General features: G+C 42.7%; 1 protein-coding gene across 1 annotated transcript in view; it reads right to left on the bottom strand.

Annotated features, from left to right (window-relative positions):
- Positions 1 to 17569, bottom strand: part of TEC (tec protein tyrosine kinase) — a 135275-nt gene extending 117706 nt beyond the window's left edge. Inside the window, exon 1 of the mRNA XM_003816008.4 lies at positions 17457 to 17569. The gene's annotated coding sequence lies outside the window, so the exon portion shown is untranslated. The remainder of the gene's footprint in view (positions 1 to 17456) is intronic.
- Positions 17570 to 17875: the final 306 nt, after the last annotated feature.

Here is a 17875-nt window from a genome sequence, read left to right as displayed (position 1 = left end):
AGTCTGTTGAGTCTGCTTAATTTTTTTTTTAATTTTCAAGCATTTCAAGTTGTCCCTTCTTACCAAGAAAGAAATGAGCACAGAACCAGAACCTAGAGCCAGAAGAGCTGGGTTCTGTCCCTGGTTCTGTAACTAACTAGCTGGGTGATCTTGGATGAGTCACCAACTTCCCAGACCTGAAAGTTTCCTTGTCATCAGCTCTATCCCTGCCCAAGGCAGCAGGTCTAAGAAACATTCTGTGAAGAGGCAGAGGTACTGACGTAAGATAGAGACATAAAGGCAGAGATATAGGCAGACAATCACTCCATGTCATTCCATTCCAGAGCACAAAAAGCAATATTAAATACCTTAACTCAAGGCTTCCCAAATCATGTTCCTCAGAACACTAGGAGCTGTGGGATGATAACATGTGCTTATATTAGACCATAATCTCATAAAATGTAGGAACACTGGGTGACTTTATTCTACTCTAGGACCAGTGGCCAGCAGAGTACTCAAAACATACTACCATAGCACACGTTTACTGCATGCTTGTTGAATGAATGAACAAATGAATGAATGGACAAGTATATTTGGGAAAAGCTGGGTTAAACAACATCAAATTGGTTCCTTGTATGCATTTCTCAGGGGCTTTAATAGGTGAATCATATAGAATGCAGCGCTTCCCAACCTCATTTGATCATAGAACTTACTCTATTTCCCCTGAACCTCGTTAACATCTCCCAGAGTTGTAGTCTATAAAACACAGTTTGGGAAACATCTGAGGCTTACATAATGTAAGTCATTTTTACTATCATGAAGTACGTAAGTTATCTCACTTTTTATTCATAAGGCAGTAAAAAGGCTAAGTAACTTGATTCATACCTAGTATGTAGCTGTCGTCTCCTGGCATCCTACCCTTTCAAAATCTCCCATCACCAGGCAGGGCCTCAATCTCTCCTCTCTCCTAAGCAGCAGCTGTCCTGTCTCATTCCTCTGCCCTTCTCCCTGCTCCTGCATAACTACTCTGTCCTGAAAATCCTTCCACCTCTTCTTCTATTATCTCTTCTCTCTAAAGCCCGTAGTCTTATTATGAGCTTTCTTTAACTGTTTTAATTACTCCTCCTCACCTTTTACAATCACTCCAATAAAGTTTTCATCTTGTCATTTACAAGATCATCCTGCCTCTCTTCTTTTTGTTCTTTCTCTTGCATTCTTCCACCTGCATACTCCTTAGGGTCATTCCTCAATCCTAAATAAATGTAATCATGTCCAATTCTTTTTTTTTTTTTTTTTTGAGACAGAGTCTCGCTCTGTTGCCCAGGCTGGAGTGCAGTGACACAATCTCAGCTTACTGCAACCTCCTCCACCTCCCAGGTTCAAACAATTCTCCTGCCTCAGCCTCCCTAGTAGCTGGGACCACAGGCATGCACCACCATGCCCAGCTAACTTTTGTAGTTTTAGTAGAGACAGGATTTCACCATGTTGACCAGGCTGATCTTGAACTCCTGACCTCAGGTGATCCACCTGCCTAGGCCCCCCCAAAGTGCTGGTATTATAGGCGTGAGCCACCGAGCCTGGCCTAATCATGTCCAATTTAATCTGAGTTCCCTTTTCCTTTCCTACCACTTGTTTTCCAGGACTCAGGCAAGCAAATGTACCAGGTCTTTTCATATCCCCATGTATCTGCTCGAGTTGTTCTCTCTGGAAGGCTCCTCCTTCTTTATCCACCTATTGAAATCCTATTCATTTTTCAAGGTCCTGATCATATGTAATCTCTTTTATGAAGTCTCCCTTATTTTCCATTCCTGCCATAATTAACGACTCCCATTAACCCCAAGACAACTGCACAACTAACGCAAACATAAAAAGTTGGTTGTATCTATGAATGCAGAGATAGCAGAGCTGGGAGAGATGACCATGAACCAGGTGAGTCAATCAGGGAGAATGACAAAGAGGTTGGTGGCAAAAGGAGAGACCAGGAGGGTACCTGCATGAATGGCTTGAACCCTAAAGGACAAAGGGGTTTTGCAGGAAGGCAGAAAAGTGATGCCCTAGAAGTGGCAAAGGGAAGCTAGGAGTAGGCTACAGCAGAGAGAGCTACAGGGAAGGCAATGCTGTTATTCTGTGAGGAGGCTGTGGTGTGGGAGAGTTGATTCACAGTGGAACAATGCTCTCAAAGGGCCACCGGAAAGATTTGGGAAGGCAGCCAGCAGAAGAATGGAAGTTCAAAATCATAGGAGGCTTGAGAGTACATAGAAAGACAGTTGATTAGAAAGGCTGGTGGTCAAAAAAACTGGGGATAAGAGGCAAGCCCTCCGCCTACACTGGCTGAGATCCCAGATGGTGTCAGAGGCCAAATGAGGTTAGCATTCAATAGTCTTTGATCAGCATCCAAAGAGTAGGTTGACGAGTAATTTTTCCGATGTCTATGAAGAACAGATTTCTCTAATGTTCCACTCATGGCAAAATCCTTTTCCCACCCAGATCCATTTGTGGGCTATGCCATAGGGCAGGATGGAGGGGCGGGGGCTGTTGGTGAGGAGGTGTTGGGTGTGGCACCTCCTTTCACTAGGGCAGGGCTCACTGACCTAAAAGGGACACAGCAAGCTGAACATGGTGCAGAGTCTACAGGGATGAGAGGCCTGCAAGGCACCAAGTAGGCACGAAGGCCAAAAAAGTAGTGGATGACCAAGGGCAGACAGACAATAGCATAGAGAATCCAAGACAAAAATACTCATCTTCTGAAAACCCGGTATAAGCAGGGTTCTTTCAAATGCACATAATTAGATTTAAGCAAACAACAACAAAAGGAACACATTGGCTCACATAATCGAGAAGTCCTGGCACAGCTGACTCCTGCACTTCAAACAATGCTGAGTGTGCTCTCACCACCGTGCAGTGCTGCTTCTCACTGCACGGTCCCATTCTCTTGTATTGCGGCTTCCTCCATGGAGCAGGGAAAAATGATCACCAGTAGCTCCAGGTTACATCGCTCCAGGTTAAATCCCAGAGGAAGAGCTCCCCCTTTCCTAAATGCCCGCAGAAGAGTCCCATTGAGCCAGACTGGGTCACATGCTAATCCCTGAGCCAATCACTTGGTCAAGTGGAGGGACTGCTCGGATTGGCCAAGGCTGAATCACATGATCATCCCTGGGTAGTGTCAACTCTACCCAAACCACATGAATTGGACAGAGTAGCTGCCCAAAGGAAGAAAGTCTGGGCAGACAAATAATCAGTCCACTACAGCACAGTCACTTGTCAGGAAGGCCCCAGATAACCAAAAGGGCACTTGAGAGAGCTTTGAAGTCAGACAGAACTGGTTTTAAAGGTCAGCTTTGACATTTACTAGCTGTATGACCTCAGGTAAGTAATGTAACTTCTCAGTAACTCAGGTTCCTCATTGTAAAATAGTACCTACCTCCTATAGATATTGTGGGAGGATTAAATGAAATAATTTACATAAATTGCTAAGCACAATGCTTGACACAAAGTAAGTGATCAATCAATGGCAGCAATTATTATCAAAAATAACAATAATGACAATTAGTATTATCAGAACAAGGATACCACATGAAGGGTGATCTGTGACTCCATGAAAGAGAGGGCAAGGTCAGCATTTGGATAAATCAGCCCTGGGTCATGTATCATTAAGGACAACTGAGGACACAATGCAGAGGCCCAAATACAGAGTCAAAGCTAAGATAACAATTCAAATCAATAAACATGCTGAGCACCTATTGTGCACTAAGCACTGGGAATACAATTATGAATAACACACAAATGACTTCAAGGTAAACTACCATGAAGAATGACTATGGCTCTGTGACAGTATTTCTGGGGGAGGAGAGGTTGACTGAGGCTGCTTCTACACTTTCAGCCACAGGCAGGGCACTGGAGTAGTGCTGAGCATACAACAGAACAATGCCATGGGACCAACTACCAGAATGCGAGGAAGAGACAGAAGGGCTACAATCCACCGCCCACCCTGCTAAAAATAATGCCTCTGTGGCCGGGCACGGTGGCTCACATCTGTTATCCCAGCACTTTGGGAGGCTGAGGCAGTTGGATCGCTTGAGCCTAGGAGTTCGAGACCAGTTTGGGCAACATGACAAAACCCTGTCTCTACAAAAAATTAAAAAAAAAAAAAAAAATTAGCCAGGAGTGATGGTGCCTGCCTGTAGTCCCAGCCACTAGAGAGGCTGAGGAGGGAGGATTGCTTGACCCTGGAAGGTCGAGAGGCTGCAGTGAGGGGATATTGTGCCACTGCACTCCAGCCTGGGCAACAGAGCGAGATCTTGTCTCAAAAAAAAAAAAAAAAAAAAAAAAAAAAGTCTTTTTGCATAAATTAGGAAAAAGTGTCTCTTCTTTTAAAAACTTTACTTCTATCTTCCTAAAACCTGTTGCAGTAAATAAGCAAATCCACTGGGTCTACAATATAAATGACATCTCAGAATTTTGTAGTGTATAACCTGCACATTATATATAGCAGTTCTGGGCATAGGCAGGGAAAATAAGGTGGATGCTGAGAGGAGTCAGGAGTCAGGGATGGGGATAGAGTGTCTAGGAGTCCCCGGTCCTTAGGAGACAAAGAATACCTTTTGCTATAGAGCTGCGCTGTTCAATATGACAGCCACTTGCCACCAATAGCTAATGAGCACTTGAAATGAAGCCAGTGCGAATGGCGAACCACATTTTTTATTTTAATAAATATGAATTTAAAATGTAAAACTTAAGCAGTAAATAATTTTTTTCCATTAATCACAACTTTGTTGTTTGGTAGAACTACATTTCACTCTATCTGCTGCATTACAAAAGATGTCCTGTACTGTATTTCTCCCGAGTTATTTCTAGTATCTCAATAATTTTATATGATTACATGAAATTATAATATTTTTATATATGGCTTACATGAAATATATTATTAAAATTAATTTCACCTGTTGCACTTTCCTTTTTTAAGGTGACTACTAGAAAATTTTAAATTACATATGTGGCTTACAGAATATTTCTGTTCAACAGTGCTGCTTTGAAGACATCTTAAGGTCTATATAGTTAAGGGGCTTGGGGTGATATCCAGAGAAACTAACTGCTTGGTTTTGTTTGAAGTAGACCTTCACATTTCTTTCTAGGTTGTCCAGCTCTGTTTACAAGGAGGGAAAATATGACAGAGAGAGGAGAGGAGCATACCTCAGTGAGTAGAGCTCAGCAGACTTCTGGACTCCAGCTCCACCACTTAACCACTTACCAAGTGTTACAGAACCTCCCTGAACTTCAGTCTCTTCATCTGTAAAACGCTGAAAGTAATCTTACCCACCTCAAAGGGCTGCCTGGAGGATTAAACCTGATACTCTAGGTAAAGAGCTTAGCATGGAGCCTGGCACATCATATATGCCCAATAGATATTTGGGATGTTTATTACTTGGGAATAAAGAAGGTGCAAATGAATGATTTCCTTTGTGTTATTTAGGTCAGTTTGCCACAGTACAAGAGGGTGCACCCTGTCCACATGTCTCCTCATTTACCTTTCTAGACTGAAAATTTGGATGGAAGTATTTTCCTCAATCTTCTATACCATTGATAAATATATTTGCTTTCTTTAAATCCATTAGGTCTTTAAGACACATTAATGAGCAGTGAAAAAATTATCTTAGATGCTGAAGCAACATGAAAATGGGTAAAACTGGCATTTAATGAATTATTTGTGCCAACAGCTAACACTAGAAATTTTTGTTCCAAGTCATATAGTGAATGTTTTCAGTTAAGACTTTATAATATCTGAATCTCTTTCTTGAAACAAGCATTGGAATGTACACCTACATGTACAGATCAATTCATTTTATCTGAATGCATTGTTTTTTTGGTTTTTTTTTTTTTTTTGAGAAGGAATCTCGCTCTGTCACCCAAGCTGGAGTGCAGTGGCACAATCTCGGCTCACTGCAACCTCTGCCTCCCAGGTTCAAGCAATTCTCCTGCCTCAGCCTCCCGAGTAGCTGGCATTACAGGCATGCGCCACCACACCTGGCTAATTTTTGTATTTTTAGTAGAGACAGGGTTTCACCATGTTGGCCAGGCTGGTCTCAAACTCCTCAACCTCAAGTGATCCGCCCACCTTGGCCTCTCAAAGTGCTGGGATAACAAGAGAGCCACTAAGCCCAGCCCTAAATGCATTCTTTATTTCTCTGCCATTTTGCATAGACTTGAGATCAACTGTTTAGCTTTTTCATGTCCCAAAGGGTTCATGTAGACTGTATACTCCCTCTTGTATATAATTTATTTTAAAAATAATAACTAGAGTAGTTCAACCATATCTGTATTCTGATACACATTCTGAGAAATGTCCAGCTGTGCCTAACCTTTGTTGATCGTGTAGCCCTCTCCTGAGTCCTGATTTTCAAAAACATTTTTCCCAACTTATTGCTGACTGAATTTACTTACCAGACTTTGTGTGGGGTCTTTTCAAAATCACTTGGAAAATCAGTTTATCCCTGTCTTCCCTGATTATTTATTTAATTCTCTTTAAGAACTCTAGCGAATTTGTCTGACATGGTTACCCTCTTTCAAAGGGAAAGACTCTCCTCCGAAATGTTATATTTGCTTAAAACAGTATAAATCCACTTTCCCTACTTCCCTACACATACACTCATGTAGAATTTATTTTAGATTTCATTCATTCCACAAAGTCCAAGGAAAATTCCACAGACACTACATTAAATTTACCGTGAGTCTAAGCAAGCCATTATCTTCTATGAGGCTCTCTTTTCTCATCTATAAAATAGGCATAATATACTTGCCCTTTGCCAAATAGAACAAGCCATCTCCTTGTTCATGACTGTGTATAAAACACTCTTAGAGAAGCTCAAAGTCCTTTACAAGCATTAGGCCATGAATCTTTCTCAAGTGAACTGTTAATTATGTGTCATTATAGTTTGTTGAATAGATGCAAAACCTGAAGCACAGGAAAATAATTCCAGTTAATAGTTAACTTAGAAATCCATGCAAGGTAATGAAACAATATGTATAAAAACCCCTGTGACTCATGTTTGCCTACGTAACAAACCTTCACATGTACCCCCAAACCTAAAATAAAAGAAAAAAGAAATCCACCCAAGGCTTTAAACATTAGACCATGATATCTAGAAAGATGACAAAGGGGCTGGGCACAGTGGCTCATGCCTGTAATCCCAGCACTTTGGGAGGCTGAAGCTGGCAGATCACTTGAGGTCAGGAGTTCGAGACCAGCCTGGCCAACGTGGCAAAAGCTCACCTCTACTAAAAATACAAAAAATAGCCGGGCGTGGTGGCACATGCCTATAGTCCCAGTTATTCAGGAGGCTGAGGCATGAGAATCTCCTAAACCCAGGAGGTGAAGATTGCAGTGAGCCGAGATCATGCCACTGTACTCCAGCCAGGGTGACAAAGTGAGACTTTGTCTCAAAAAAGAAAGAAAGAAAGAAAGAAAGAAAGATGTCAAAGGAAAAATCTGAACAGGAGCTCACTCTGCTGTAGTTCTTTATCAAGAAACTACATTAATGCAAAATTCTCTAACATTGCTGGTTGCCTTGCACACCTTACTGGGCCATGATTACTCAAGCAGTAGAGAAATGGCACAATAGATAGGAAGGCTGGAGTTTCCTGAGGACATAAGATGCCTTCCTGGGTCACACAAAGTTTCATAAACTCTAGACCAGGTACTGAGGTCAAATGTCATTGCACAGTTACATAACAATTCTTCCATGTTTTGTTACTGATCCTTGGAAAGTTTTCCTATAGACATCCAATAAGATGAAATGAGGCTCTACATATTACCAACAAGAACACAGTCTCTGCAAATGACCTGTCAGGTTCTTCTAGTTTTATCTGACCTATAACCGGGTACATAACATGGCCTCAAGCGCTCTGGCTCTTCTTGTCCTCACATAACAGAGACACTGTAATTCTAAAAGGTCAAAAAAGAGAAAAAATGGAAACTTCACATTGCTAGTGAGTTATTTTATGACCTTCTAAAACTGATGAATAAAAGCTAGAAATCAGTCAGGTGTGGTGGCTCACACCTGTAATCCTAGAACTTTGGGAGGCCGAGGTGGGAGAATCACTTGAGGCCAGGAGTTCAAGACCAACCTGGCCAACATAGCAAGGCCTCATCGCTACTTAATTTTCGTTTCAATGAGCTGGATGCAGTCGTATGCATCTGCAGTCCTAGCTACTCAGGAGGCTGAAGCCAGAGGCTGAAGCTCAAACCTTCTATTTAAGCCCAGGAGTTCGAGGCTGCAGTAAGCTATGGTGATGGCACCACTGTGCTCCAGCCTAAGCAACAGAGCAAGACTCTGTCTCTAAAACAAAAAGAAAAAGAAAAAAAAAATCTAAGTGTCCAACAACTGGGGAGTGGCTCAAAATACCACCGTATGCTAACATGACAGAATTACCCAAAGAAAATTATGCATGGACTAATTACAACGTCATAAAGTAACTATCTGTGTATAAATAAAGATTGTAGAATTTGGAGTTACATAAACAGTTGTAACATAATGCTCCTTAATTATTTTCTAGAACATTGCTAAAGATTTATTAAAAGTCAGCTGATAATAGAGATGACTGGAAGGGGATTCACAAAGATTCTGGAATGGTTTTAGGGTTATTTTTAATTTCTTCTTTGTAAGCTTCAGTATTGTTTATATCTTCTAACAAGGAATATATAAAACTCTACAAAATGACAATTTTTTTTTACTGATGGCAAGGAGAGTCCAAGGAGCACACCAGGTGTCTGAGAACCTCGGTGGCACCCAAAGATCAAACTTTTGCCTGGGGGAAGCAAGACGGTGTGTCAACAGCTCTGAGCCTAAAAAATGTCTTCTGGCTAGGACTCCAGAACTTATGAACAAGAATTATTTCATGCAATGCTTCTATAACTGGTTTAAGTATGTGACAAAGACACTGACAATCCTTAAAAAAATTCAAAAGCATATATACCTAAATTTACATGTCTGACAGCATTCAAACCCAGTTAAATTGTATTTCTGTTTCCCTGCATGGTTAAAGGATCAAGCATTTTTATCACCCAAGCAGGAAAATGAAGAAATCAACTGCCTTCTACAAATCAAAAATAACCCTAATGGTAAAAACTAACTTTGTTGCATGCTTAAATCATATTGGCAGAAAAATGAAACTTTAAATCACTCTTGTAAGAAAAAAAGCCAGTTTCATTTTTGGGGCAGTCATGTGGAAATCCCACAAGTCGTGGTTGAAACATAATATTGAGGAGTATGTGAGGACATTAAGAGTTTCTAAGGAAATAGTAACAAAAGATATCATTGGAATTCCATGAAGGATAAGAAAAGAAAAATCAAAGGTTTTTCCTACTAAATCACATTATAACGTCACCAAAATTAAAAATAAAAGGAGTAGGATACTTGACAGGGAGTTTCACCTTGTAAGTATCTCATATAGTACATGACAAGTTAAAGTCTGTCGCTTTGATACTCTATTGTAAGCATTTCAAGGTTAAAAGCTTTAACCTTGAAAAACAAATGACATATAGTTACAAAAGGCAAAAGTATATATTGTAGAAATCCAAACAAAAGTGTTCCTCCTTTAGAAACATAAAACTGATGAGATAACATAATGAATACTTACTTCCCTCCCTCCTCCAAAAGCCATTCTTTGTAGCCATAAAAACTAAGATAATCATAACACTATGCTAAGAAAAAATATACAGATGGAAAATAATGATAATAATGTATGTTGTCCTTTCAAGAATGTTTTCAGTGAAGAATATTTCTAAATAATACAAGAAACAATACACTTGAGAAAACTTAAATTGAATGCTCTATATTTCAATCCATATATAGACAAGTGATGTGAAAGTCTAATCAAGAATTTAGAGAATTTAGATTGTTGAGTACAACTTGGGTAATTGTGACCAAATGTCTCTTTTTTTTTTTTTTTTTTTTGAGACGGAGTCTTGCTCTGTTGCCCAAGCTGGAGTGCAGTGGTGCGATCTCAGCTAACTGCAACCTCTGCTACCTGAGTTCAAGAGATTATCCTGCCTCAGCCTCCCGAGTAGCTGGAATTACAGGCACGTGCCACCAGGCCCACCTAATTTTTGTATTTTTAGTAAAGACGGGGTTTCACCATATTGGCAAGGCTGGTCTTGAACTCCTGACTTCAAGTGATCCACCTGCCTCAGCCTTCCAAAGTGCTAGGATTACAGCCATGAGCCACCACTCTTGGCCCAAATATCATTTTTTCTTAACTATAAAGTGTCCAAAATTGTCTGGAAAATTCATTCAGTATATTAAGTACTTGCTTGGTACTATGCTTTCCCTAGGAAAGAACTTCTGTGAAGACCCAGCACATTACACAAAAACTATACTGCCTGGAAAGGGGAGGTTCCAATGACTTCAAAGACTTCGTTTAGAAAAGGGAAGGATGCTTGTGGAAGCACAGTGGGAGGAATGAGCTGTGCAGTATCCCTACTAGCCAAGCTTTTGTTCACAATAGTGCCTAGTGGTACCTGCTGAAAAAGCCTTTTTAACCATCTGTCATCCTCCAAAGATAAAGTAATTATTGCACCCACTCCATTGTCACAATCGCCAGCACTCCTGTTTTCTGTATTGCCAATGCATAGCTGCCATCATGGGAAGATAGAGCTTTGCTTTTTCTGCACAGATAAGATGGCTTAGGAACAATTATCCTCCTACTTTTGTGGAAACTGACTCTTGTCATCATGTGTGTAACCATAAAGAATGTTGATGTTACAAAGCAACTGGGAGAGCATGCTGGAAGTTCACAGCCCATTAAGGGAGCCTGAGGAATGACTCAACTGATAAAATGACGTTGGGAAAGTCGTGATCATCCACAAACGGCAGGGTACGTCAGCCCAGCCAGAAACAGGAACTTGATGCACATTCCAAGAAGGGCACAAGTGGAAAGGGAAGTAAGGGTGCTGCTGCTGGTAAGGCAGTTGTGTGATAAACTGGCCTCCAGAAGGAAATAATGATAACTTCCATTGAGGCCACATGGCCATCAATGACACCAATCCCATCTTTCAGATTAAAATAATATTGGACTTAATAGAAGCTGCACTTCACTGAAAGGTAAAACGTTCAGAGGTCAAGATGGCAGAAAGAGTCATCCTAAACAAAGTGAATTCAAGAAACAGGAACAATAGGCCAGGCGGTGGCTCACACCTGTAATCTCAGCACTTTGGGAGGCCAAGGCAGGCAGATCACCTGAGGCCAGGAGTTCGAGGCCAGCCTGGCCAACATGGTGAAACCCTGTCTCTACTAAAAATACAAAAATTAGCTGGGTGTGGTGGCGTGCACCTGTAATCCCAGCTACTCGGGAGGCTGAGGCAGGAGAATCACTTGAACCCAGGAGCTGAGATCATGCCACTGCACTCCAGCCTGGGTGACAGAGCGAGACTCTGTCTCCACCCCCGCCAAAAAAAAGAAAAGAAAGAAAGAAAGAAACAGGAACAAGGGCTCTATGCCAGTAATCTATGTACCACCCAACCTAAGATATAGGTTTTGCCCCCTATGACAACTATGATCAATTGGTAGTGTACACTTAGAGTTGTATATGAAGGCATCTGAGGTCCAAACTCAGCTCAGTGGCCCAGCCTGATCCGAAAATGTTTCCTGTGGGTAGAGGAAGGGGAAAACAGCAACACACTGCTATGACTGAATGGTGCCAGTCTCTGGATAGAGATTGGTAAAGAAATTATATTCTAGCCACTATTAGCAGACTGGACAAAAACCTCTACTTTCTCTCCCTTCTGAAAGCCTAAGACAATGACAATAAAGAAATTTTTTTATTTCATGTATAAATCAGCAAGGATGGAGAGAATGAGTGAAGAGACAATAGCAAAAACATTTTGGTGGAATAAGCAGAAGCCAAGAAATAATCTGATTTACACCATGGAATCTCCAAAAGGTTAAATAATTAAAGGCAATTGAACCCTCTATAAAAAGAGGGGTGGGCTAAAAAATTAGTGACTTTTTAAAGTCTTTTTAAAAAGCTGCATCCGACAGATCCCTTTGGCCACTCCAACCAGTTAGGTGACTGCCCCTTCTCTACCCCAGCAAAAAACCTGGAGTTTCCTCCCTACTCCTTCACCCTTCAGGGGGTCTGTACACAAACAGCATGGAGGGGTTATATGCACATCTACATACTGGATGCTGAGACTTCCAGTCTTCTTTTCCACTTACTGACAACCAGGCTCTCTGTCAATCTCTGGGGAAAAGACTGGAAAAGGCTTCTCTGAGGACTCTCACCAGCCCAAGAGGTAACGACCACAGAGGTTCCCCAAATAAAAAGCCCAGCCAGATTCCCCCTACCATGAATTCCCCAGTCGACAAGCTCATCCACATCTTCAGCTTTTTTTTTTTTTTTTTGAGACAGAGTCTCCCTGTGTTGCCAGGCTGGAGTGCAGTGGCATCATGTCGGCTCACTACAACCTCAGCCTCTCAGGTTCAAGCAATTCTCCTGCCTCAGCCTGCTGAGTAGCTGGGATTACAGGCACACGCCACCATGCCTGGCTAATTTTTTTTATTTTTAGTAGAGACGAGGGTTTCACCATGTTGGCCAGGCTGGTCTTGAACTCCTGACCTCAAGTGTTCCGCCCACCTTGGCCTCCCAAAGTGCTAGGATTACAGGCGTGAGCCACCCTGCCTGAACCCCAGACCTTCTGCTTTTTAATCCCCCTCTGAAGTGTGAGTAGATAACGAAGGGCATTAGTTACACAAGGAAAACTTCTAACATGAAAGAGAAGAAACCTAAACAAATGAAAAGACAAAAGCCGCTTGGGAAATTCAATCTGTGCAGGAAGGAAAAAAAGTTGCTCCAAAAAATCATTAAGCTTCTTAGGGAGAAAGGAAAAGACACTGACACTATAAAACAAAAACCAGAAAGAAATAGACACACAAACCACACACATACAAATATATATGTATATATTCAGGCAACCAAAAAAATAGAGATTTTGATTTTAAATATTCATGATTACAGTCATGAAAAACTTATTTTTGGCCTAGTCAAAAATAGCCAATATCTGAACAATATGAGCTTCTCACAGACACAGAAAATAGAGGGGGAAAAATTACCAATGAGATAGATATATATATATATATATGTGTGTGTGTATGTATATATATACACACACATATATACACACACACATATATACATATATATACACACATATATACGTGTGTGTGTATATATATATATATACTTTTTTTTTTTTTTTTTTGAGACAAAGTCTCAATCTGTTTCCCAGGTTGGAGTACAGTGACTCAATCTCAGCACACTGCAACCTCCACTTCCTGGGTTCAAGCAATTCTCCTGCCTCAGCCTCCTGACTAGCTGGGATTACAGGGGTGAGCCACCACGCCCAGCTAATTTTTGTATTTTTAGCAGAGATGGGGTTTCACCATGTTGTCCAGACTGGTCTCGAACTCCTGACCTCAGGTGATCTGCCTGCCTTGGCCTCCCAAAGTGCTGGGATTATAGGCATGAGCCACTGCGCCCGGCCACCAATGACATAATTTAAGAAAATTTCCCAAACTGAAGAATGAAAGTTTCCAGATTCAAAGAGCCCAACACAATCCATGAAAACAGACCCAAACCTAGGCACAGTGTCGTGAAATTTTAGGACGGTGGAGGCCAAGAGAAAATTCTATAAACTTCAGGGAGGACCCAGCAAATTGTAACGTGTACACAGATTACAAGAAAAAGCTGAGGAATCAGTAGAGTTCTAAATTTCTCAACAGCAATACCACAATGTGGAAGTCAATAGAACAATGCCTTCAAAATTGCCATCTTAGAAATCTACACTCAGTCAAACTATCAATTGTCAGTTGAAAACATATTTTCAGGCATCTACAGTCTCAGAAAAGTAGACCTCTAGGCATCCTATTCCAGGAAGCTCCTTTAGGATGGGCTCTACCAAAAGAAGGGAGTCAACCAAGACTGAGGAAGACATGTGCTACAAGTACCAGGAGATCCAACACAAGAGACAAATGATGAGAATCTCCAGAATGATGACAAAGGGAACCCTTGGGGTGACAAGTGTGCCGATGTACCGAAGGCACCCAGTCTGGATTATAGCAAGCCAGTAGGCTCAGGAACAGCTTCTTGAGGAAAACGAAATTGACAAAATACCTGGTCAATTGAGGGAGAATTTGGAAAACTGGCCAAGAGCTGTGGGTTTAATCAATGAAGAGCACAAAATAAATAAAATGAACAAACAAATCCATTATTAACTCCAAGGAAAATAAAAAGTTATGTTTGGTCACGCCTGTAATCCCAGCACTTTGGGAGCCCAAGGCAAGTAGATCACCTGAGGTCACGAGTTTGAGACCAGCCTGATTAACATGGAGAAACCCCATCTCTACTAGAAATACAAAAATTAGCTGGGCGTGGTGGCACATGCCTGTAATCCCAACTACTCAGGAAGCCGAGGCAGGAGAATCGCTTGAACCCGGGAGGCAGAGGTTGTGGTGAGCCAAGATCGTGCCATTGCATTCCAGCCTGGGCAACAAGAGCAAAACTCTGTCTCAAAAAAAAAAAAAAAAAAAAAAAAAGTTATGCTTGGCTTAGCTGTGAATTTTGATCTAACCATTATTCAATATTCTGTTTTAACGACTGCAAGAATGGGAAAATAGGGAAGCTGTACTTGCGTTGGGGGTTGGAGGGAAAAAGAGAGCCAACTCATCATCTTCCACAGTGGGAAGTCAACAGATAATGCTTAAAATTGAAAAATCAAGAAGTATCAACTATAAGCCACAAATGGCAAAGAATTACAAGTGGTTGTTTCTGGAAAGGGAGAAATGTAACTTGGATAAAAGTTTAAAACTATAAACCATAACAAAACAAACTTTGGCTTCTGTGCCCACACATTTTTACATTTGTTTGCTTTTTCTTTGTTTCCCTAATAACAATCTGTTTTGAAAAAGGCCATCCTTGTTTCTCTAAACAAAAGAGTATGTAATTCTCTACATCTATACTACAGTAGCTGCGGTCATCTGAGCTCTGAGCAGTCAAACATGGTGGGGAAATTAATTGTTACAATCCAATCCCAGAAGAATTGGTTGAGCTGGGGTAGTGACAATAAGGCAAGCCCAAGCACAGGCGTGTTTGGAGGTGGAGGCAACTACTAGGCCCCTCCCCTCTGGGTTGTTTCTTATTTTTCCACAAACCTTTTATAATAGCATAACCACATCGTACAGGATAATTTTACAATTGCCAGTGACCATGAGCCAATTTCACTTTTTTCCAACAGACTTGAATGCCCAATTTATGATCGTAATTAGTCCAACCAAGGCAGCTGGCCCCCAAGACTGTTGATCTGGGTTTGACTTCAGTAACTCCACTTTGCCTGCTGTAGACTGGACAAGAAGGGAGCATAATAAAGGCTCTGAAGCAGCAGACATCCAAGGAGCATCCACGGGGAACCAGCACCATGCTGAAGATCAACACTCATGCTGACTCTGCAGACCAAGTACCCCTGCCCTGAACAACATGGTGATTTGTCTAGGGGTAAGAATCTGGGAGGGGTGGGGTGGAAGCTAAGGAGCTGGAACAGCTGGGGCAGGGAGGACAGGCACCAACCTGGTCAACCTGGAGGAACCTGTAGGCAGAGGTGTGGCTGGAGGCCCAAGGCCCTGTCTCCCAGCACTCTGGATACCCGGAGGAAGGCAGAGAGGCCAGTAATTCTTCCCCAAGCGTAAAAGTAGGCCAGACACTGCTCACAACCCTTCCAACCTCCCTATCAAGGGTCAACTTAAGGAAGCAAAGGTTACCATACTCTCAGCTTTATTTTCCATGGTTTGGTAAAACATAGCTGCTGCCCTTGAGTAACTAGCTGCTGAGAAAACATGATTATCTTGATAAAGAATAAAGTAGGTTGAAAATGCTAGAGCATACATTAATATTCTATATCCTTTCCTAGTTGGGAAGATGTGAAAATTCTAGTTGGACCTATGTGGGGCAAAGGTATTGCCAACTAGAGTAAAGCACTGACTGCATGAGTTTACACTTGGCCTATACAGTTCCACAGACCAGAATGTACACACCCTTGTGAGAAGAGTCAAGATCATTAACATAAACACACCACAGTAAGCATCTGCGTTGGCAAGAGTGTAATATATGGATCAGATTAACTGGAGTATGGGGAAAGTGTAAGTCTTCCGTAAACATTGAAAATGTAACTAAACTAAAAAATACTTTCAAATACATAACGTGAAAGTTACCCATACTTCTATTTTCCCCTTAGAAATAAATCTTAATATCCCTTACTCCAGGTGATTATTGCAGAGTAAGCAGCTACCAGTGTCACGACCTAAACTGTTAAATCCCAAACTTTATTTGGGAGATCCGCTGGTTTGTTTCTTCCCAGCTCTTTAGCAGAGAATAATCTAGAAGTGAGTAAATTCTCAGAATTTCCCAAGAGGAAAATGAGCATTCACTGGAAAAATACAAGGAATACGCGCAAAACTTATAACTATTTTGGATAATCTTCAAACCCACTTAGCCACCAGCCATCCTGTTGTTCCAAGTTAACATTAAGATCAATCTTTCGAATCAAATATTCCAGTTTCCAAAGAATAGCAATGGATGAGATTGTTTCCAAACCTGGTACACACCACCATGTTACACGTCCACGGGAAAAATAAAATAAAATAAAATCCACAAGAAATTTAGGATTAAAGAAAATTAGGAAAGTGTACACTCCCAGGTCAAGGCCCTAGTTTTTCCAAGAAGTACATACATTGGCCGGGCACCTGTTTTCAATATTCAAACACAACTTCCCGGGGCGAGGTGGGCGGGGTATTGGGGGGGGTGGGGAAGAGAACGTGAACTTCACTGGGTGAGTCACGTGCAACTGCGGAACATCTTGGCCGATACTGCCAAAATTTTTTTTTTTAATACTTTAAGTTCTAGGATACATGTGCACAACGTGCAGGTTTGTTACATATGTATACATGTGCCATGTTGGTGTGCTGCACCCATTAACTTGTCATTTACATTAGGTATATCTATCTCGACACTGCCAAATTTCAATCAAGATCGCGCCGCCGCCCAACCCGAAAGGAGGCATCAGCCCTGCTCGCCGCTGGGACGTGACCCCAACGCTGAACTTGCCGCGGGGCGGCCTCAGGCCTGGAACTTCAAGAAAAAGGGGCGGGTGTTCCTCAGGAGAGGTCAGTGCGGGAGTTGGAGAAGTGGAGAATCTACTGCCGGCAGGAAGGCGAGGTTGCGCCACTGCGCGCACCTGTCCCTCCTTCCCGGACCGAAGAGGGGACCCAGAGACGGCGCAGCCGCGCTCACTGCGGCACGGAGGGGAGAAAATCCTTCCCCGTTCCTCGAGGGGCGTGTGGAAGCCGCCTCTTGCCGCGCTCATCCCCGTCCCCACCCGTCCTCGCCCGGAGTATCGCACTCCCGGGGCCGCCCCAGCCGGCCCGCGGCGCCCTTACCTGGCTGAAGCGCGGCTGCTGGGCGGACCTGGGGAGACTGCGAGGTGCAGTCTGCGCCGCGGAGTCCAGAGCCTAGCGCCCCAGAGTCCAGAGCAAAGCGCCCCGCCCCGCCCTCTGATCTCCCCGTCCCGCCCCCAATCACCCCGCCCCGCCCCGATTGCTCGCCCCGTGGACGCCCTACCCCGCCTCTGATCGTGCAGGCCCGCCCAGTCCTCGATCGCCCCGCCCCGGTCGCTTGGGCCCTGGGTGGCAGATTTGCGCAGCCCTGCGGCGATTTCAAGGCAAGTGACCGGAATGGGTCGGAAGCGCGTCCCGGTGAGTTTCAGGGAGCGTCCCTTAGGTTTCCGGGGGCGGCGTTGAACCTCCCTAGCCCCAGTCTTCCCATCCCAGGAGACCCGCCCCTAGTGGCTCGAAGGCCC

Source organism: Pan paniscus, chromosome 3, assembly GCF_029289425.2.
Source record: "Pan paniscus chromosome 3, NHGRI_mPanPan1-v2.0_pri, whole genome shotgun sequence".
Lineage (NCBI taxonomy): Eukaryota > Metazoa > Chordata > Mammalia > Primates > Hominidae > Pan > Pan paniscus.
Note: the sequence above shows the minus strand (reverse complement) of the source record. Positions and strands in the feature narration are given on the sequence as shown.